Source organism: Zingiber officinale, chromosome 5B (assembly GCF_018446385.1).
Source record: "Zingiber officinale cultivar Zhangliang chromosome 5B, Zo_v1.1, whole genome shotgun sequence".
Lineage (NCBI taxonomy): Eukaryota > Viridiplantae > Streptophyta > Magnoliopsida > Zingiberales > Zingiberaceae > Zingiber > Zingiber officinale.
In genome coordinates, this window is record NC_055995.1 from 9,534,661 (window position 1) to 9,558,033 (window position 23,373).

The window sequence follows — 23,373 nt, forward strand, 5'->3', positions numbered from 1 at the left end:
CGATAAGGTGTTTTCGAGATTGGCTGAGTACCAAGAATCAATTTGATTCTGAATTCTATCTCTCTGTCAGGGGCCAACCCTGGTAATTCATCAGGAAATACTCTTGGATAGTTGCATACTACCCTGACATCTTTTAACTTCGGGTCTTTGACTTGATTGGTATCAACCACGTGCGCTAGAAACCCCATACATCCTTTATCTAACATCCTTTGTGCTTTAATAGATGACAATAACTTCTCTGTTCCTTTTGATTCCCCGTAAAATTCAAACTCTGGTTCATTTTCGGGTCGGAAAATCACTTTTCTTTTGCGACACTCGATTGAAGCGCCGTACTTGCTAAGGAAATCCATGCCCAATATTATGTCATAATCTTGCATATCAAGTACTATCAGATTGCAGTAGAGTTCTCTGTTTGCGATCCGAATGAGTACTTCTTGCAGTATATGGTCTGATGGCATAATCTCCCCGGATGGTAAGGTCGTTAAGAATGTGTCCTCTAGAGTTCGGAGTGGTATATCTAGCTTCTTCATAAAAGGTATTGAGACGAACGAGTGTGTTGCCCCGGTATCAAATAATACTACAGCATACTGATTGTAAATAAGTAGCTGACCTGTGACGACAGTAGAGGCAATCGCCACGTCTTCCTTGGTTCGGACATTGCGTGTCCTAACCATGTTTATATAAGAAAAATAGACTAGTGTAAGTGGTTATCGATTTTTGCCAATCTAACGTACTGGTTTGTTTCTATCTATTTGTTATGGTATTATTCCTATCCTACCAATATGTAATCCTAATCTAAATTATAATTAAAAGCATAGAATAAAGCATCAAACATAAGTAAACAAAACATGAAACTAAAGCAAAAGCAACATAAGGGAAAATAAGGAATAGAGTGACAAACAATATAACATAAGGAAATAAAGCATAAGCAATGTAGCAAAGAAAATAAAGCATAGGCAATATAACAAGAAAGAAAAAAAATAAAGCATAAGTCATATAACATGAAACTAAGCATAAGCATATAACAAGAAAATTAAGTATAAACATATAACAAGAAAATTAAAACATAAGCATTCTTACTTGGAGCGGCAGATCAGAAGCTTGATGTGTGTGTAGTGAGCTGGCAATAACCTGCTCTGATACCAACCTGTAACGCCCGCCCTCCCTGCTAACCCTAAGGGACGGGGCTACGATACTCTACGTACATATAACAGCGGAAGACTTAAAATAATTTTCTTAATTTAATAAAACTTTTCTATTGTTTTCAAATCCGAACTACACTAATATGGTTTCCATAACATGATAACAAGATAAATAAAATCATAACATCAAGTCACCCATATAGTACTACAATTTATGAAACCAAAGCATAATTCTTAAAAAGTTCTTATAGCAGGTTCTTATTTGGTTGCCTAGCCACCGCCACACACATCTCCTTGCCTCTCCTACTGCTCCTTTAGCTTATCCAGCTTTTTCCTTTATCTGTGGTACAAGGAAAGTAAGCTATTAGCACTCATGGCTCAGTAAGTTCCTTTCCTACTCACTAAAATCGAAAATCATCATATGATCAAAGAATATCTCAACATAACATGATCACAACTAGTCATGGCATAACATCTCACACTCTTTAAGCATATCATGCAACATAATAATATCATAACTAGTCATGGCATATCATTTCTTAAAGCATAGCATGAAACATAATATGATCATATCTAAGCATGGCATTTCATAGTATCATCTTAAGGTAGCATGGCATATCAAGCTCCTAAAGCATAGCATGAAACATAACATAATCATATCTAATCATGGCATAGCATAGTATCATCATAAGATGGCATGGCATATCAAGCTCTTAAAGCATAGCATGAAGCATAACATAATCATATCTAATCATGGCATATCATAATCATAGCATCATAACATGATCATAAGGTATATGCAATATGATTTTGAAAACATGTATCCGAAAAACATGTGTATGTCTCATGATCTTTAAAACCATTTCTTCTTACATATATACTTGAACATAATCTCAACATAAAGGGATCCCGGCTATGTACCACATACATATTGCGCGCAACCTATGTAGGTCCAAGGTAGCAAGTCTTGAACCCTACAAGGTAAACATACTAGGCCCGAGTCTTACTCCATCGACCTAGGGGCACATAGGAACCCATCCCTAATGAGGCCCGAGTCTTATTCCATCGACCCCGGGACGCTTATGGAGCCCACCCTTGGTACAAGCCACATAAAGTAAAGTACATGTCATACTTATACATATCATACATCATAAAAGCATGCATCACTTAGGCACACATCATATCATAAAAGTATGCATCACTTAGGCATACATCATGTCATAAAAGTATGCATCACTTAGGCATACATCATATCATAAAGCATGCATCACTTAGGCATACATCATGTCATAAGGGTATGCATCACTTAGGCATACATCATATAAAAGTATGCATCACTTAGGCAAACATCATATAAAAGCATGCATAATTTCACCACATAGCATATCATGTAAGTATGCATAATTTAAGCACTAAATATAGCCTCAAAGCATGCATAATCTAACCACATAGCATATCATGAAAGCATGCATATTTTAAGCACATAGCATATCATCAAAGCATGCATATTTCTATCCACATAGCATATCATAAAAGCATGCATATTTCTAAGCACATATCATATCACGGAAAGTATAAATCACAAGCATACATGTTTAAGCATAAGAGTGTATCATGTGATTATACTATCATACAAACATGGTAACATAGTTAGCTTGGGTTCTAAGCTTCCTAATCCCTTGAGTTCTTATCATGGCCGAACCCCCTTAGATCTCAATTTAGGTAAAAACAACCTCTAAGCATATGAAACCTAAATTATCATCACATCAATTCCATAGGAAGCATTATAAGCATGATTAACTTGGTTTCTAAGTTCTCCAAGTCCCTAAACTTCATGTGGCCAAACCCTATCAGGTGTGAAACAAGGTCCCAAAGGTCATGAAAGCATGGAAACCTTAAACCATATTTATAGCATTTTTTTCAAGTAACATAGTAAGCATATTTGAGCTAGTTCCTAAGTTCTTCAAGCCCTTAACTTATGTCATGGCCAAACTTTTAAAAAGTATTCATTAGGGCTAAAAACAAGCATACAAGCATGTGAACTTGAACTAACATCATGTATGAATTCATAATAAAACATCATACAATGGGTGTGGCCGGAACTTACCCTAGCCTCATTTAGGTCATTAAACAACATATAGCATGAGAACTTTGGCTTTCTACTTATCATATTTCATGTAGAGTGACATGAGCATATTTAATTTTTGTTCTAGGGTTTCTAGAGCATCTATCCCTTCATGGCCGAAACCTACAATGGTCCACTTAGGTCATGGAAAAATTATACAAGCATGTGACACAATCAACACATTATCATATTTCCATAAGAAGTATTTTTAACACAATTGATCTCAATTCTAAGGCCTCTAGGTCTTTTAAACCTACTTGGCCGAGACTTATCAGTACTTAACTTGCTTCAAATATCCTAAAAGCATAGGAAGTCATATAAGTTTCATAGCATGTATAAAGACAAACATAATAAACATACATGTGAATTGTGTCTTAGGCTTCCTAGGTTTCTTTCCTTTTTCTTTTATTTTTCCTCATGGCCGAAACCTATCAATCTCTAAACTAGGTTTTAAGTGGCCTAAAGCATGGAAAGCTTAAGTAAGTTTCATGGCAAAAATTTCTAAGAACATCATATATAAATTTGGTTCAATAACAAGCTAGGACCCTAGTGATCTCACATGTCATATATCATGTAATTAAATTCTCTATACTCTAACTAAGCATGAGAGCATTAAACAACTTTCATATCTTAATATCACAGAGGTCTTGAGCATGTTAAAATTTTGTTTAAGCCTTTCTAAGCTATCCATCTTATCATGGCCGAAAATCTAAAATAAGAGTTCATGAATTTCTAGCAATATTCAACATGCAATTCTTTAAGAGAACTCTTTATTCTATCATACAAACATGGTTACTTAAATTTTAAAGGTCTTCCTAACCCTAATCCCTTTTCTTGGCCGAACCATATGAGTGAATTTCTTTTGGTTCCAAGTAACTTTCAAGCAAGAACAACCAATAAAACCCTTAGTAGTTCATGGAGAGAATCTTGTACTAGTTTGGTTAAACAATGATTTCCCTAACCTCTTTAAAATATTTTTGGCCAAAATTCTAGGGTTAGGTACTCCTCTGACCAAGCATCATATAGGTATAAAAACATGAAGGAAAAACCTTCCTACATAGCATTGAAAAATATCATGAAATAAGGACTTGTTTAAACCTTCCTAGATTTGAAAACTCTTCTTGGCCGAATTTTCTTAAATTCTATTCTAGGTTTTCTAATCCTCATAAAATCCGAAAAAACACATAAAAGCCTTGTACCACAGGTGAGGGGAAGCTTACATCCTTTTCGCTTGTGGATCTAAGGTGTGGTGATGAAAGAAGTAGCCTCTTCTTCTAGTTCCCTTCCCTTGATTCCCTTGCTAAGTCCTCCTTGTATCTTAGGCTTTCTTAGGAGAAAACCTTGGCTTTGGGGCCGAAGATGGAGGAGAGGGGACTGATGGTTTCGGTGAGGGAGAGGGAGGAATGAGAGAAATGAGAGAAAAATTAGAATTCTTCTCTTTTCTTGCTCCCTTTTATGTTAATGGGGAAGAGGTAGCAAAATTGATTTTTTGCTTTCCTTCTCCCTTAGCCTTTTTTTTCTTTTTTTCTATTTATTTTTTTTATTCATTTGTTCTTACCATTCATGATGAAATAAGGGGGAATGAATCCCCTTAATTAGCCTCTTTAAATTTCGGCAAAAGAAGAGAGAAAGAGGGAGAGAAAGAAGGAAGGCAAGTTGCCTTTCTCTTGCTCTTTTCTTGTTTTCTTTTGGCTAGCTTTTACTCTCGCCCTTATCATGAGTTTCCCTCCTTTGCTATCAATATCTTCTCTCTATCCCAATTGGTTTCTACTATTTAATTCTATAGATTATAATATAAGAGGTTCAAGGTTCAATCCTTGACCTCCTCTTCTTTTTATTTCATTTTATTTCTTTTTGCTTCAACTCACTTCTTATTATTTTTCTAAGGCAAAATCCCACATTCATATGTTTATCTTAAAAGCTTAGTGGGTGTTACATCTCTTAGGCTTTTCTTCTTACATAAGCCTTTCATAACATATCTCATAAACTATAACATGTTCTTATCATAACATAGAGCATAGCTTGTTACATGAAACATAGCATGCATCACATCATGAAGCATAGCATATCATCTCATGAAACTTAGCATATATCATATCATGAAGCATAGCATATCATATCATGAAACATAGCATATATCATATCATGAAGTGTAGCCTATATCATTCCATGAAACATAGCATATCATATCATGAAATCATAGCATGTAACATATCATAAAGCATGGAAACTTAAACTAACCATATATCAAGAATCATACATTATGAGGAAACATAAGCATGCATAGTTAGATTCAAGAACTTTTCCCTAAACCTATTCTTTCAATCTTGGTTGAAACCTTTCTAGCATGAATTCTAAACTTTGGCCACCATAAAGAGCATGAAACTTCAACCAACTATAGATAAATATTCATACATCATAAAGAAGCATAAACAAGCATGGTTAAATTTCAAGACCTTGCTCTAACTCATATACTTGCTTGGCCGAACCCTAAGGTGAGGTTCTAAGATTCATTTGTACAACATGTAGCATGGAGACTTATCTAATCTAATACACAAGATCATACAACATGTAGAAACATAACTAAGCATAATTAGGTTAGAAAAACTTAACTCTAAGCTTACACTCTACCTTGGCCGAAACCTACAAGTAGGGTTTCAAGTCTTCTAGTGCATAAAGTCTTAACCTAACTTCATACAAGGTATCATACTTCATGAATGAACATAAACAAGCATGTTTAGGTTTAAAATTTTAACCCTAAGCCTCATATCTTATCTTGGCCGAAACTTCACTAGGGTTTCATTTTTTCTTTATACAACATGAAGCATAAAACCTAAACTATCATCACATAAGAGTTCATTCATCAAAGCATGTTATCATAAAAGAAACCTTGTTCTAACTTCATTTCTATTCTTGGCCCAGACTTACAAGTGGGGTTTCATTTCTTCTAGTGAAACATGTAATATAAAGACTTCACCTAACTACATACAAGATATCATACCTCATGAATAAGCATAAACAAGCATGATTAGGTTTAAAATCTTGTCCCTAAGCTTCATATCTTGTCTTGGCCGAAACTTCTACTAGGGTTTTCATATATATATATATATATATATATATATATATATACAACATGAAGCATATGACTTAAAACTATCATCACATAAAAGTTCATTCATCAAAGCATGTTATCATAAAAGAACCTTATTCTAAACTTCATTTCTATTCTTGGCCGAGACTTGAAGATAGAATTCTCCAAATTTCATCCAACATGGAGCATGAAAAACTAAGCTATAAACCTATGATAAACATACATCATGAAGGAGCATAACAAATATGTTTTCTTTTCAAATTTTTCCCTAAACCCTATAATTCATCTTGGCTGAAACATTAGATTAGGGTTCCTAATCTTTTAACAACATATAAAGCCTTAAAACTTGAACTAACAACATATGAAGGGTCCTACATCATATAAGAGCATAGGCAAGCATGTTACCAAAAGAAACTTTGCTCTAGACCTTCTCTTTTTTTTGTCTTGGCCGAAAGTTCAAGGTGAGGTTCTAGATTCTTTTTTTTTTTTGTACAATAGAAAGCATAACTTGTAAGCTTGTAAATCCTAAGTGACCACCAATCTATCTTGGCCATAGCTTACAAGGAAATCTCTAAGGTTTCAAAAAAACATTTTCATATGAAACAAACCGACAACTACTTGTACTGTAGTGAGGGGATACTCACATCCTCTCGCTTAATTTCCTAGAAGAAGAAGTCCTTGGTTGTGAAGCTTTTCCTAGGGAGCTTGCTTCTTGCTTGGTTCGGCAATGGTGAGGGAGAGAAGAGGGGTTTCGGTGGAGAGGAGAAGGGAGGAGGAAGATAGCAAAATGAATGTTTTCATTCTTTTTCTCTTTTTATTCCAAATGAAAAGAAGAAGGGAAAATGAGTTTTTCCTTCTCTTTTCTTTTACTCATCCCTTAATGAAAAGAGAGAGCAAGATTCTTCTTTTCCTTTGAGAGGAAGAAGGCAATTCCAACTTCTCTTCCTAAATGAAAGAAACCTTCTCTTACTCTTAACTATATTGTCCCTTCTCTTCCTAACAATATATTCTCTTGATTCATTGGTTATCACATACATGTATATAGTAAGAGGTCCAAGGTTCAAACCTTGGTCATCTCTTTTTTTTTGTTCTATTTTATCATTTTTGTAAATTTCCACATAAGGCCTATTTTTTTAACCATGGTAAAAATATGCAAACTTGTTAGATATCCTATGGGTGTTACACGCGCCCTCCTTGTAACTCCGTCTCGAGTGGACCTTCCACCGCTCCAATTTTGTACATTACAATTTTGAAACTCGAGTTACATTCGAGTCTAAACTAATTTACAATAAGAATAAAAAGAGAGACACGATGCATAGGTCGCGTATCAAGTATACACCACACACAACACAAATGACGACGCGCAAGCCGTAATATGAATTACAACACAATTTTTCAAATCCAATTTGGGTCTTTTGGGCCATGACTATCACAAAATAATACATAATTCTAAATTATATATTTTCTATAATTTTCTGTAATTCTTACTACAATTTTTATAATTTTTATGAGTAAAATTCCCGGCGGTTCCGTTTAGCGGGTTTTTGGGCGCAATCACGGATTGAAGCCCCTTGCGGGGTCAGGGGCAGCGCCCCTACCCGCGATATAACCATCGTGAGTGTTCCTTAGCGATCCTACAGTGCCTTAGCCCGCTGTCCCAAAAAGATTTGGGGCGAAACCTTGCCGTTTCGGAAAATTCTTCTCGGTAGTCGAAGCCTACAAGTGTCTAAACACTTGTGCTTCGCTTCTACAAGAAAAATACCCATAAAAACTATAAAAATAGGAAATTCACAGAATATTACAGAACTGATATTTTTCATAAAAATACAAATTAAACTCGTACAAGACTTCGCACGTGGCTCTGATACCACTGTTGGGAATTTCGGGCCGCAAAAACCGCTTTTTCGCATTGCGGAAACCCCGATTCACATGCCACCCGATCCGTGCGAAGTAAAATTTTCGAAAAACATTACGAGTACAAGTTTCTTATGCTAGTTCTAAACTAGATCTACAAGGAGAAGGAATTTTACCCTTGTTGTGATGCCTTTCGCAATCCCGCTCGTCCAAAGGTTCGCCGGATCTCGAGATCGTCAAGTGTACGATCCTCTATGCGTATCCACACGAACAAACTAGGTGGAGAAGACCAAACAAAGGTGTGCCAGCACCTTAGATGGTTCGGCCAAGGAGGAGGAGAGGGAGAGCAAGAAGAGAGGAAGAAGGAGGAATGAATGCCTTGAATGAAAAATCAACTCCATTCCTCACCATAAGTGGCCGGCCATTATTGTAACCCCCATTCCATTTAATGTGGCCGGCCATTAAAGAGGGGATTTGAAACCTCCATGAGGTGGCACACACATGTACTAACTATGATGATGTGACACATCATCATTAGTCCTCCTAATGCCAACTAACAAATGAGGTGGCAAATAGTCAAGTCAAACTTGACTTTTCATCTTCCTCTCAAGTCAAGTCAAACTTGACATTATAACTCTCATGGTTGATCAAATCCAACTATTTGATTCAAGCCAATTTAATATAATCAATCTAATTCATTTAATTAAATTGATTCAATGAGTCATAATCTAAATTAGACTCATTGAACACATGAATCAAATTGAGTCCAACTCAATTAGTTCAATTATGATTACTCTTAATTCAATTTGATTCATCACATGAATCTAATCCTCTTGGTTCATCATATGAACCTAATCTCCATCTAATTGCCCTTTGTGTGTGACCCTATAGGTTCTTATAACATTGGCAATGATCCTAAACCCATTTAGAAGCATAAGTAATGAGCGGTATCTAGCAACACATCATTACTACCCAAGTTATAAGAATGTTGAGATCCAACATCACCTTGTGACTACTAATTGTGACTCCTCACAATATATGACATTGTCCTTCTATCTTAGACATCTAGATTGATCAATGTGAGGCATAGACCGTGTCATCATCTAATCAATCTAAATCTTGAACTCCAAGTAGACTCACTAAATCAAATGAGCTCAATATCTCATATTGACTCATTTGGGCATGACCATGCACTTCGTGGTCTCACTCTATTAAGAATATCGATGTCTCTCCCGTCATATAGGAGGGATAGATCCCATCTACATCACTCATATCCCTCTGCATAATTTGTTACATACCCAGTAATCGCCTTTATAGTCCACCTAGTTACGGGTGACGTTTGACGAAGCCAAAGTACGTAACTCCTTATATAGGGATCCATGGTGACTTCAGGTCCAAGGACTAGTAGTTATACTAATAGCCACATGAGAAAGTATATGACACTCATATAACGATCCATGAAACTTTCTCATGGTGGGTCATTCTGTATACATTCTCCAATGCATACCCATGTGTCAACTTGATATCTCCATATCCATGACTTGTGAGATCAAGTCATCGAGTTGACCTACATGCTAGTCTCGTCGCATTAACATTGTCTTTGAATGTTAATACTCGACTAGGAATGATTAAGAGTAGTGTTCCCTATATCATCTCACTATCAATTCAACCAATCGATTGATATAGGTAAGAACCTTCTACTCAAGGACGCAATTATACTTAGTTATTTGTCACCAATATAAGTAAGTATAATAACCAAAACAAATGTCTTTATTTATATACAAGAATATGATACAATGAGTCCATACAACAATCATCAAATGATTGGCTTTAGGGCTCTAACTAATAGCTTCAACAGATGGTGACTCCTTTATATGGATTCACTGGTGACGAAGTACAACTGCTCGACCAAATAAAGTTGGCCATATCTTTAGGAGAGGAGCTCCTAATGAGGATAAGAAGATCTCATTTCATGGTGGTGGATGCTCCCTCCGCCTATAATGTGATACTGGGTCGACCATCCTTAAATGAGTTTAGGGCGGTCGTTTCTACTTTCTGCTAGAAAATTAAATTTCCTATTGGTGATCAGGTCGGGGAAGTATGGGGTGATTAGAAGATAGCTCTTAAATATTATGTGGAGATCATTAGAACTGAAGCCAACGCCGCCCGAAAAATGCAAAGAATGGAGGTCAACGACATTCAAGAGAGACCACCTGTCCTGGTTTATGAAGAAAAAGAAGAGGTCCAGATATTGACTGGCCGACTTGAAGTTGTTATTTACGTGATGACTGATCTGGATCCTACATTGAAAACAGAGCTGGTGCAATGTCTGAAGAAAAATAGTGATGTCTTTGCTTGGACACCCAAAGAAGTTACGGGCGTCTCTCCTTCAATCATGGAACACTCTCTACATGTCTCCCTAGATGGCCGACCGATCATGCAAAGAAAAAGGAATTTCAGTACAGAGCAAAATCAGATCATTAAAGAAGAAGTGGATAAATTGATGGAAGCTGGTTATATCAGGGAGGTACAATTTCTGAGCTGGTTAGTTAATGTTGTCCTGGTCTCTAAGCCAGGAAACAAATGGCAAGTATGTATTGATTTTCGTGATCTTAACAACGCTTGTCCAAAGGATTATTACCCACTGCCCTGGATCGATCAATTGATGAATTCTATAGCCGGGTGTGAATACATTTCTATGCTGGACACCTATCAAGGCTATCATCAAGTACCTCTAGCTAAAGAGGATAAGGAGAAGGTCAGTTTTGTCACATCTGAAGATACTTATTGCTATAATGTTATGCCATTCGGACTAAAAAATACAGGGGTAACCTATCAAAGACTTATGAATAAGGTCTTCCGGAAGCAAATTGGAATAAATATGGAAGTATATGTTGATGATATTTTAATTAAGTCTCTTCAGGCTACTGATCTATGCAGGGATGTAGAAGAAACTTGCGCAACATTGAGAGAGTATGGTCTCAAGTTGAACCCGAGCAAGTACTTATTTGGGGCAAAAGGAGGAAAGTTCCTGGGTTACATGGTGTCTGAGCAGGGGATAGAGGCCAACCCGAGCAAGGTCAAAGCACTACAAAATATGGAGCCACCACGCAATATGAGGGAAGCCCAAAGACTGACCGGCCGAATCACCGCCTTGTCTAGATTCATTTCAAGATCGACCAATCGAAGCTTCCACTTTTTCAAAATACTCCGGAAGGTTAACAAGTTTCAGTGGAATGAAGAATGTGATAAAGCCTTCCAGGAATTAAAAGATTACTTGTCCACTCTTCCTGTATTAGCTAAGCCTATTGTATGAGAGACCCAATGGGTGTACTTGTCAGCTAATGAAAATGTTGTAGGCTCTGTGTTAGTTAGACAGGAAGGGAAAGTGCAACAACCTGTATATTTCCCTAGTCATTTATTAAAAGGAGCCGAGTGTAGATATACTACACTCGAAAAGTTGGCCTATGCATTAGTATTAACCGCTCGGAGGTTACGTTCATATTTTTTATCACATGCTATTATTGTATTGACCATGTAACACCCACAAAATTATTAAGATAAGTATATGGGTGTTATTTGCTTTAGAGCCTAAAAGTTAGAAGAATCAAAAAGAAAAAAAAAAGAAATAAGAGAAATAAAAGAAGAGGTGAAGGTTTGAACCTTGAACCTCTCACAAAGGATAGAAATAAAATTATGTATGATAACCACTAGGATAATGAATAATATGTGAATGGGAAATGATGGGAATTGTAGTTAAAAGTAAAGATAAAATTTAGTGAGGGAACAAGAGAAAATCAAGTGACTTTCTTCCTCTTGTTTACCTCTTGGTTAAGAAAAAGGAGTAGCAAAAGACAAGTTGTATTTCTCCCTTTCCCTCTCCATCTTCGTGGGGTTTAAGAGGATAATAAAGAGAAGAATTTAGGGAAGGAAATGAGGACATATTCTCATTAGAAAAATACATGTATGCATTAAGGAGGAAGGGAAGCAAATTTCATCTTTGTAACTTCCACCCACTTAGCATAAAAAGGAAAGGAACTAAAGGTTTTCATTTTTTTTTCCTTCTCCCTCACCCTTGCCGAGACTCTAAGCCTCCTCCCTCATCTCCACAATCTAAGTTTAGGTTTCTCCCTAAGAGAAAACTAAACTACAAGAAGGAGCCTTCAAGGTGTACCTTCCAAACAAGAGAAAATAAAAAGGAGTGCTAGAAGAAGAAGCTCCCTACTTCCTCCTCACCAAGGGTACCATTTTCTTTAAAGATTAACAAGTAATTACTAGGTAAGCTTCCCCTCACCTGTGGTACAATAGTTTGTATGGTTTTTCATGGAGTTAGATCGCTTAAAAACCTAGAACTTGCCTTAAGAAAATTCGGCCAAAACAAGAAGAAGAGTTTAAGAAAATTGTAACTAGATATGCTTACTATTTTTCTTGTGATATGTATTTTATGTAAGAGATTAGACTAAGGTTTCCATGCTAGAATAAATGATGAAAACTTAGACTCATAAGCTTTAAACTCTCGGCCAAGCATGAACAAGAAGACTAGGTAAGTTTAAGACTCAAACTAAGCATGTTTCCTTATTCTTGTGTTATGTACTCTATGAAAGTGATGTTGTTAACTTTTTCCTTACTTGTATATTGTTTGAAACTCCATTTCCATGCTCATGAATATTCGGCCATGTAAGAAGTAAAGGTCTAAGAGAGTTTTTAAACCTAAGGCTAAACATGCTAAGAGTTTTGCCTAAGACAAGGAATGAAGCTAAAATGTTATGCCATGATTGTATGTTAGTTATGAATTTTATTTCATGTGTATGAAGGTTCGGTTATGATGATATTTGAAGTCTAGGAAAGTTTAAACCAAGGCTAGAAGGCTCATGACCTTCTTGATAAAATAATATGGAACTAGTTGATGTATCTATGGTTGCTTGTTACATAGAATTTTGAGTACATGAAACTTTCGGCCACATCAAGTTTTAAAGCTAGTATGTGTAGATTTTTAACTAAGTATACTCATGTTGATCCTTGTTATGATGCCATGAAAAAATTGTGTAGGGTTTCCATGCTTTAAGGCCATATGAAAAAAAAAACAAAACCTAACCCACATGTTTCGGCCACCTTTGGATTAAAGGACTAGGAAAACTTGGAACCCAATTTATATATGTCCATGATGTTTCTTGTGGTAAGTACTATGAAATGTAGTTGTGGTTACATGCTCTTAGGCCACTAGAAACTTAGTTTCATGCTTGTTAGGTTTCGGCCAATACTAGTGCAAAGGCCTAGGGAAATTTTGAAACCAACTCTCATATGTTCATGATGTTCTTGTGATAAGTACTATGAAATGTAGTTGTGATTCCCATACTCTTATGTCACTAAGAATCTAGTTCCATGATTTATATGTTTCGGCCACTACAAGTTTAAAGACTTAGAGAAAACTTAGAACCCAACTTATATATGCTTATGATGTCTTGTGATATATGCTATGAAATGTAGTGGTAGTTACCATGCTCTTATGCCACTAAGAACCTAATTCCATGGGTTATAGGTTTCGGCCACCTTGAGTTAAGGGGTCTAGGAAGTTTGAAATTTAAAACAAACATGCTTATGTTGTTTCTCATGAAAATGTATAAGATATTGGCTTAAGGTTTAACACTTCCATGCTACTTGTAACCTAGAAGGAGACATGTTAGGGTTCGACCATGTTAATTTTGGGAGCTTATGGAACTTAGAACCCAAACTAAATATGTTTAAGTGGTTCCTTATGAAATATGATATGATATGAGTTTAGGATTTTCATGTTGCATGTTACTTGGAACTTGTTTGCTCTATATGAAAGGATTCGGCCATGCAAGAATTGGAAACCTAGGAGGGCTTAAAAATTTAGGTTAACATGCTTAAGACCTTTCTTATGCTAGTATGTGAAGATATCATGAGATTTTTATGTTTGTATATTGTCTAGAGATCATGTCTCTACTCATGACTTTCGGCCATATGGATTTAGTGACCTAAATGTACCTCACATGCTATGAATAAATCAAGAGATGATATTTAATGATTCCATGAATGGTTATGTCTTTTTATGATAAGTGATATGCTCTTTTATGTATGCTTATGATCCATGTATGTGCTATGTGCTCAATCATGCATGCTTTAGGATATGATAAAAATGATATGTTCATTATGTAAGCTTATGATTCATGCATGTGCTGTGTGCCCAAATATGCATGCTTTAAGATATGCTAAGTGATATGTTCATGATGTATGCTATGATTCATGCATGTGCTGTGTGCCCAAAAAAATGCATGTTTTATGATATGTCAAGAAACATGATATGCATGTAAGAATAAGAACTACGATATGTATGATATGCTACTTTACTTTATGTATGGCTTGTACCAAGGGTGGGCTCCATAAGCGCCCCGGGGTCGATGGACTAAGAAACGGGTCTCATTAGGGATGAGCTCCTAAGTGCCCCTAGGTCGATGGACTAAGAAACGAGCCTAGTATGTATGCCTTGTAGGGTCCAAGACTTGCTACCTTGGACCTACATAGGACGCGCGCATTTATGTAAGTGGTACAAGTCGGGGCCCTAATCATGTTGAGATTATGTTTAAGTATGTATTGTATAAGTTTTCAAAAGACATGTTGCATATGTTGCATGATATATGTTTAGGAATTTACCATGCTTGTACCTTATGATTATGCCATGATACTTTATGTTATGTTATGATATGCCATGATATGCTCTTGACATGTTACATATGTCTTTATGCCTTATGACTTGTGATTTTAATATGCTTTACGATTTTTGTGAGTAGGAAAGGAACTTACTGAGCCATGAGTGCTCATAGCTTACTTTCTTGTACCACAGATAAAGGCAAGGAATGGATGTACTAGGGGAGCAGCAAGAGGGGCTAGAAGGATGTGTGCGGTGGTGGACTGGCTAAAAGAAATGACCTGCTTTTGTTCAATAAGAAATTTACCATGTTGATATTTTTACTTTATGACTCCATGACCTTAAGTATGTGTTTGGGTATTAAGACTCAAAAATTATGATAGGTATGCTATGTGGTTCTTTTATGTCCATGGTGAATTTTTAAGTAAGAAAAAGTTTTTAAAATTTTCTAAGTAAGACTTCCGCTGTGTTAAGTACGTATGTGTCCCAAGTAACCCCCATCGCCTTAGTAGGAGGGGCGGGGCGTTACAGACCAACAGTACTCTCGGGCGGGTGTTGCTTAACCCAGAGGCATCTGGTCGGTTGATCAAATGGACTACTGAACTTAGTGAGTATGATATACAATACCAACCTCGCTTGGCCATTAAAGCACAATCTATGGCGGATTTCATTATAGAGGTTCAAGGTCCTGAAGAAGAGAGTACTTGGAAAGTTTATGTTGATAGATCTTCAACCAGGAAAGGCAGTGTAATCGGTATTCTTCTTATATCTACAAGGGAAGATAAGCTTCAACTTTCTATCAGACTGAATTATAGAGCCGCTAATAATGAAGTAGAATATGAAGCATTGATAGCAGGGTTACAAGCCGCTTAGCATATGGGAGTAGCTCGGGTTCACATCTATTCTGACTCTCAGTTAGCAGCCCATCAGTTATCATGTAACTTCAAAATCAATAATGATAGACTTAAGTTATACGCCGAGGCATTCAACAAATTGAAGGCTCAGTTTCAAGAAGTAAATATACAAAAATTTCCTCAATCAGAGAATCAAGTAGCAGATGAATTAGATAAATTGGTGTCTGCTATAACACCATGGAGTTTGGATCGGCCAGTTGAGAAGACGTTGTTAGTGTCTTATATTGAAAGGCAAGCCGATGTAGAGATACAAGGTGATTGGAGAGCACAAATCATATTATATTTGCAGCAAGGCATTCTTCCAATTGATGCAGAACAAGCAAGGATATTTAAGAAGAGAGCCTCCCAATACACTATAATAGGGGAGCAGTTATATAAAAGGGCTTTCTCTCGACCTTTACTTAAATGTATTGGAACAGATGATATACAATTTATCTTGCAAAAGGTTCATCAGGGCTCATGCGATAGTCATATAGGAGGAAGATATTTAGCCCGCAAAATTTTACTAGCTGGATATTTTTGGCCCACTTTACAAGAAGATACTGCTAAATTTGTAAAAACTTGCATTTCCTGTCAGAAACATTAGAATATTTCACATCATCCTACACAATTATTAAGGACCTCTATAGTTTCCTCCCCCTTTGACCAATGGGGCATGGATATAGTTGGTTCATTTCCTCTGGAAACAGCACAAAGAATATTTTTATTAGTAGCGGTGGATTATTTCTCTAAATGGGTAGAAGCAGAACCACTCGCTCGGATAACTGAAGATGCAGTTATCAAATTCTTGTGGAAAAATATTGTTTGCAGGTTTGGTATTCCTTATAAATTAGTCTATGATAATGGAAGGCAATTTCAGGGAGACAGAATCTTAGATTGGTGCAAAAGCTATGGTATTACTCAAGCATTTACCTCTGTGGCATATCCATAAAGTAATGGGCAAGCAGAAGTAACCAACAGAGAGATTATAAGAGGCCTAAAAACCAAATCGGATCATGTCGGTGATAGTTGGGTAGACGAGTTGCCCAGCATTCTCTGGGCATATCGTACTATACTACGAGAAGCTACAGGGATCACTCCCTTCCAACTGGTTTATGGAGGAGAAGCTGTAATTCCTATCGAGGTGGGAGTGGAGTCCGACAGAAGACAACTATATGACGATGATAATGCAGGCCGATGACTTATGGAGTTACATCTGATAGAAGAAATTCGAGACAAAGCTGCGACTCATCTCACATCATATCGACAACGAATGAGGTAAAATTACAATAGGAGAGTTATCTCCAGATTCTTCCAAGTGGGAGATTTGGTTTGGAAACGTGTTAAGCCCGCTGGGGATGTTAGCAAATTAGCACCACAATTGGGGGGGGGGGGGGACCTTATAAGGTGGTGGAAAAACTTGCATTAGGTTCATATTATCTCCAAGATGTAGAAGGAAGAATTCTCGAGCATCCATGGAGTGCAAATCATTTACAGCCTTACTGAACTTAATAAGCTTGTATCGCTCGAGCAAGATAAACATTCTTAAACGAGTGGGTTGATTCTTTCTCAGTATACTCCAATCATTCAATCACACAATACTTAGTGTGTCCAAGAGAATAAATTAGGTTACTTTAAGCAAGTTCCTCTGCTCAGCCCTGCGAGAAGATAATAAGTATACTTGTAATTTATATAGATGAATAAAATGTAGGTCAAATATTTCTCGAAAACCAGACACTAGTTAGATAATGATGATTGTCGAACAGACATTCTCATTCTGTTCTAAAGGTCGTCGATTGGAGGTTTTAAGGAATGGCCGATCAGGCTCCCTTAAGGAATCTCGAAGGCGTTAAACCATCATGAGGTTAGTGCAAGCATTGTAATTTTACTCATTAGCATAGTCGATCAGGGAATCTCATGAAGTAACCCGGACGGGTTTTCATGGGAGAAACCAGAGACTTTAAACCTCATAAGCATAGTCGATCGGGGAATCTCATGAAATAACCCAGACGGGTCTTCATGGGAGGAACCAAAGACTTTAAACCTCATAAGCATAGTCGATCGGGGAATCTCATGAAATAACCCGGATGGGTCTTCATGGGAGAAATCAGAGACTTTAAACCTCATAAGCATAGTCGATTGGAAAATCTCATGAAGTAACCTGGACGGGTCTTCATGGGAGGAACCAGGGACTTTAAACCTCATAAGAATAGTCGATCGGGAAATCTCTTAAAGTCACCCAAACGGGCCTTCTTGAGAGGAACCAGAGACTTTAAACTATCTAAAACATAATCGATCGGGTAATTTCATGAAGTAACCCGGACGGGTCTTCATGGGAGGAACTGCAGACTTTAAACCTCATAAGAATAGTCGATCGGGAAATCTCATGAAGTAACCCGGACGGGTCTTCATGGGAGGAACTAGAGACTTTAAACCTCATAAGCATAGTCGATCGGGAAATCTATTGAAGTCACCCGGACGGGCCTTCTTGAGAGGAACCGGAGACTTTAAACTATCCAAAACATAGTCGATCGGGGAATTTCATGAAGCAACCTGGACGGGTCTTCATGTGAGGAATCGGAGACTTTAAACCTCATATGCATAATTGATCAAGAAATCTCTTGAAGTCACCCGGACGGGCCTTCTTGAGAGGAACCGGAGACTTTAAACTATCCAAAATATAGTCGATTGGGGAATTTCATGAAGTAACCCGAACGAAACTTCATGGGAGGAACCGAAGACTTTAAACCTTATAAGCATAGTCGATCGGGAAATCTCTTGAAGACACCCGGACGGGCCTTCTTGCGAGGAACCAGAGACTTTAAACTATCCAAAGCATAGTCGATTGGAAAATCTCTTGAAGTCACCCGGACGGGCCTTCTTGAGATGAACCGGAGACTTTAAACTACTAAATGCATAGTCGATCGAGAAATCTCCTGGAGTCACCTGGACGGGCCTTCTTGAGAGGAACCAGATGTAATGCCCGCCCCTTTTACTACCACTCCTGCCTAGTGAGGGCGGGGTTACTTTCTTACCCTTAGACTTAGTAAATTTAAACATTCATACATACATACAGCGGAAGACATACCAAACATACGAGTATGAAATAACATGGTTCAATTTAAATAGTCATAGTATCCATTTCTAGCACATGCATAAGGAATCATAAAAGACATCACATAACATAACATATTATTCTAAGTTCATTTCAGCAGGTCATTTTATTTCTTTAGCCAAGTCACCATCACACATCTCTTGCCCCTTCCCGCTGCTCCTCTAGTTTCTCCATTCTTTACCTTTATCTGTGGTACAAGGAAAAGTATCTGTAAGCACTCAAGGCTTAGTGAGATCCTTTCCTACTCACAAAAACCAACGTCATCATGTAACATCATCAGATCATACATTAGAGTAATTGATGCTCTTCTAATCATGTAATTAAAGCATATCATATCATGGCATGAATCTCAATAATAACATAACGTAAGGTAAACAACATATTATGACATAAATCTTATCATAATATATGTAACATCATATCCTAGCATGAATCACATCATAACATAAGAAATCATCATATCATGGTATAGATCATATCATAGCATGGAGGTACTAACATAACATAAGAAAATCACCATATCATGGTATAGATCATATCATAACATAAGTGTACATCATAGCATGAGTAAATCATCATATCATGGTATAGATCATATCATAACATAAGTGTACATCATAGCATGAGTAAATCATCATATCATGGTATAGATTATATCATAACATAAGTGTACATCATAGCATGAGTAAATCATCATATCATGAGCATGGATGCAAGATGTCCTTTAAAACATGAGAAATGTCATGTACAATATGACTTTCAAAACATGATTTATGTCATGAGTGGGATGTCTTAAAACAATATCATATAGTACTTGAAAATAATCTCAACATGAAAGGACCCCGGCTTAGTACCACATACATACATAATGCGCGCATCCTAAGTAGACCCAAGGTAGCTAGTCTTGAACCTACTAGGAAACTAGGCCCGTAGCTCGACCTAGGGGCACGTAAGGAGCCCACCCTTTACAAGGTCTGTAATTCGACCTAGGGGCGCATGAGGAGCCCACCCTTTTGGTACAAGCCATTCAAAGTAAAATACATGTCATATCATATCTCTATCATTTCATAACATATTCGTGTTGTTCATAGCATATCTTATTCATGTCATTGATAGCATATCATGTTCATGTCATTCATAACATATCATATTCATGTCATTCATAGCATATCATAATCATGTCATTCATAGCATATCATGTTCATGTCATTCATAGCATATCATTTCCATGTCATTCGTAACATATCATATTCATGTCATTCATAAGGTATGCATAAATGGGCACATAGCCATGCATACTTGGGCACACAGCCATCATACTTGTCTTGGGCACATAGCCATCATATTTGGGCACATAGCCATTTTTTTATATCATTCTCATGCATGGTTCATAAGCATATTCAATGAGCAATATGACACAAAAAAAAAACATAATCATGCATGGATCACAAGTTAACTTCTTCTAATTCATGTCATGGCAAGGGAAGTACATATTGAGTCATAACTTAGTCTAAATTCTCAATCCACTAATGGTGGCCGAAACATGCATAGGCTCACTTAGGTTTCATGAAATCATACAAGCATATGAACCCACATTCATTTCCATAATATTTAACATAAGGAACATCATAAGCATATGTGATTTTAGGTTCTATGCTTCCTAGGGTTTTAAACCCACCTTGGCCGAAACATACAAGGTCCCAACTAGGTTATATATAGCATGTAAGCATGTGAATCTAAATAAATTTTTTTTCCATGCATTTATCATAGGCATTCACATGAGCATATTAGGTTAAAGTTCAAGCTTCCTAAGTTCACCAAATGTAAGTGGCCGAATGCCACAAAGCATGGATTCTAGACATGTGGGTAACCATAAATTTCATAGCATACATGGAGAGGAACATAAACATGTTAGGGTAGAATTTAGGCTTGCCTAAGCCCTACATTTCATGGTGGCCGAATGTTCAACATGTGAAAAACATAACCCTAAGCAACTTGAAAACTCAAGTGCATAATGTTATCTTCATATCTTTTCATAAGGTAAAACATAAGCAAGCTAGATTTGAGGTTGAGCCTCACTAAGGTATTTAAATCCCTACATGGCCGAAACCTTGTGATAGGGTCCTACTAGTTCTAAGCAACATACAAGTAATAAACATCAAGAGAACATTAACAACATATAGTGGAAAACTTCATACTTAATACCTCTTCTAGAATTTACAAGCATGTGAGTACCTTATGAATTTCATAGCATATCATGGGGAGGAACATAAACATGTTAGGGTTGAATTTAGGCTTGTTTAAGCCTTACATTTCATGTTGGCCGAAAGTTTATCAAGTAAAAACCTAACCCTAAACAACATGAATCCCAAGTGCTTTATGTCATTTTTCATATCTTTTCATAAAGAGAAACATAAGCAAGCTAGATTTGAGGTTTAGCCTCCTTAAGGTATTACATCCCTTCATGGCCGAAACCTTAAAGTAGGGGTCTAATTAACCCTAAGCCTTATACAAGCATGAAATATCAAGGTTATATTCATAACATATCATGAGTAAAACTTAAACCTATGGATTTTGGTTTTTAAGCTTCCATAAACTTCACAAGCATCATAACCGAAATTTCTAAAGGAAAACTCTAGGTTAAAATTTCGTATAAACTCAAACAAAAACCATAGGACCACTTGTACCACAGGTGAGGGGATACTCACATCCTCTTGCTTGTTCTTTTCCTAAGAGAGGGTACCCTTTGTGAAAAGAAAGAAGAGAGCTCCTCCTCCTAGTGCTCCTTTGTGTTTTTCTTGCTTGTGAGAGGTAGATCTTGAGGGTTCCTCCTTGTAGTTTGGTTTTCTTAGGGAGAAAACCTTAGTTAGATTTTTGGGAAGGAAGAGAGGGGGCTCTAGGTCATGGCAAGGTGAGGGAAGGGAAGAAAAAATGAAGTCCCTTCTTGATTTTTCCCTTTATGCTAGGTGGAAGTAAGAAGCAAAAAGAGGCTTTGCTTTCCCCTCTTCTTAACTCATCTTTTAGTCTCTTAATGATGAATAAATGTCTTCATTCATCCCCCTACTTCCTCTCCTCTCCTTCTCTCTTGTCATCCACGAAAATGAAAGGAAGAAGAAGAAGACAATTTGTCTTTTTCTTGTTTTCTTCTTAATCAAGAGAAAGAGGTAGAAAGCTACTTGATGTTTTCTTGCTTTCTTCTCTTAATCATGGTTTTATCTTTATCTACAATAACCATTCTCTATTTAACAATAACTCATGATGGTCTAGTGGTAATTCTATAATTCTTAGCTTAAGAAGGTTCAAGGTTCAATCCTTGACCAATTCTTTATATATATATATATATATATATATATATATATATATATATATATATATATATATATATATATATATATATATTTTCTCTATCTTATCTTCTTTCATTCTAAAAGAAATCTTCACCTACTTAGCTTAAGAAATTCGTGGGTGTTACACAAGATACCTTAAATGATTGAGAAGTATAAGTAATGATCGGTATCTAGCAACACATCTTTACTATTCAAGTTCAAGAATGTTTAGATCGACCAAAAACTCAAAGGTGGATGAGACTCTTCATATTATATCGATCGGGATTATGTGCCCCACAGAAGATTATACGCACGAGAGAACTTCATAGTCATCTGGTTTTTTTTTATATAAAAAGCACTTGAGATTACACTGTCGGCCAGAATTTAAAGTTCACTGGGAATTCTTTATATATATATATATATATATATATATATCTGGTCTTTTAAGATTATGCTCCCTGTCATGATCCACATTCTTATAAGAAGCTTGTGATTTTCCATATATTATCGCTCGAGATCATGCACCCGATCAGCAGTTGCAGTTATATGGGAGTTTCCTCATCTAAATAGCTCGAGATCCCGCGCCCGATCAAAAGTCACAATCACCTGGAGTTCCTTATTCAAATTCTCTCGAAATTGCACGTCTGACGGGAGTGCATAAATACTATGAAGTTCTTCATGTACGATCACTCGGGGTTACACGCCCCTCCGAAAGGCTGAAATCCTTGAAATCCTTCATGCATAACTACGCTTGATGAGGAAAGATGATGCTTATTCATAGCTCTCAAGATCATTTCAATGGAAACCTCAACAAAGTAACAGGTAAGTGCAAATTTTTATAGAAATACCAGTATTTGATTACAAGTCTTTCTTTCAAATACATGTTTATGCTCATGGGAAGTGGCTCAATAAGTCTTTGGGTAATTCGTAGTTAAGTTTACGGCGGTCTATAAAATGAAGAGGAGGCTCATGGGATAGATAGTCACCTTCCCTCAATTGTTGAACAATCCCAGTCACAGAATGATTTATAGTCCCTATTGTTGGAGCAATCCCAATGGTCCGCGGGACCATGTGTTTTGGTGTTTGGGCAAAGGGTTTAAGTTAGGTTTACCCTCGTTATTTGATATGTGTACTTGAGTTGTGCAGGATTGCAGGTG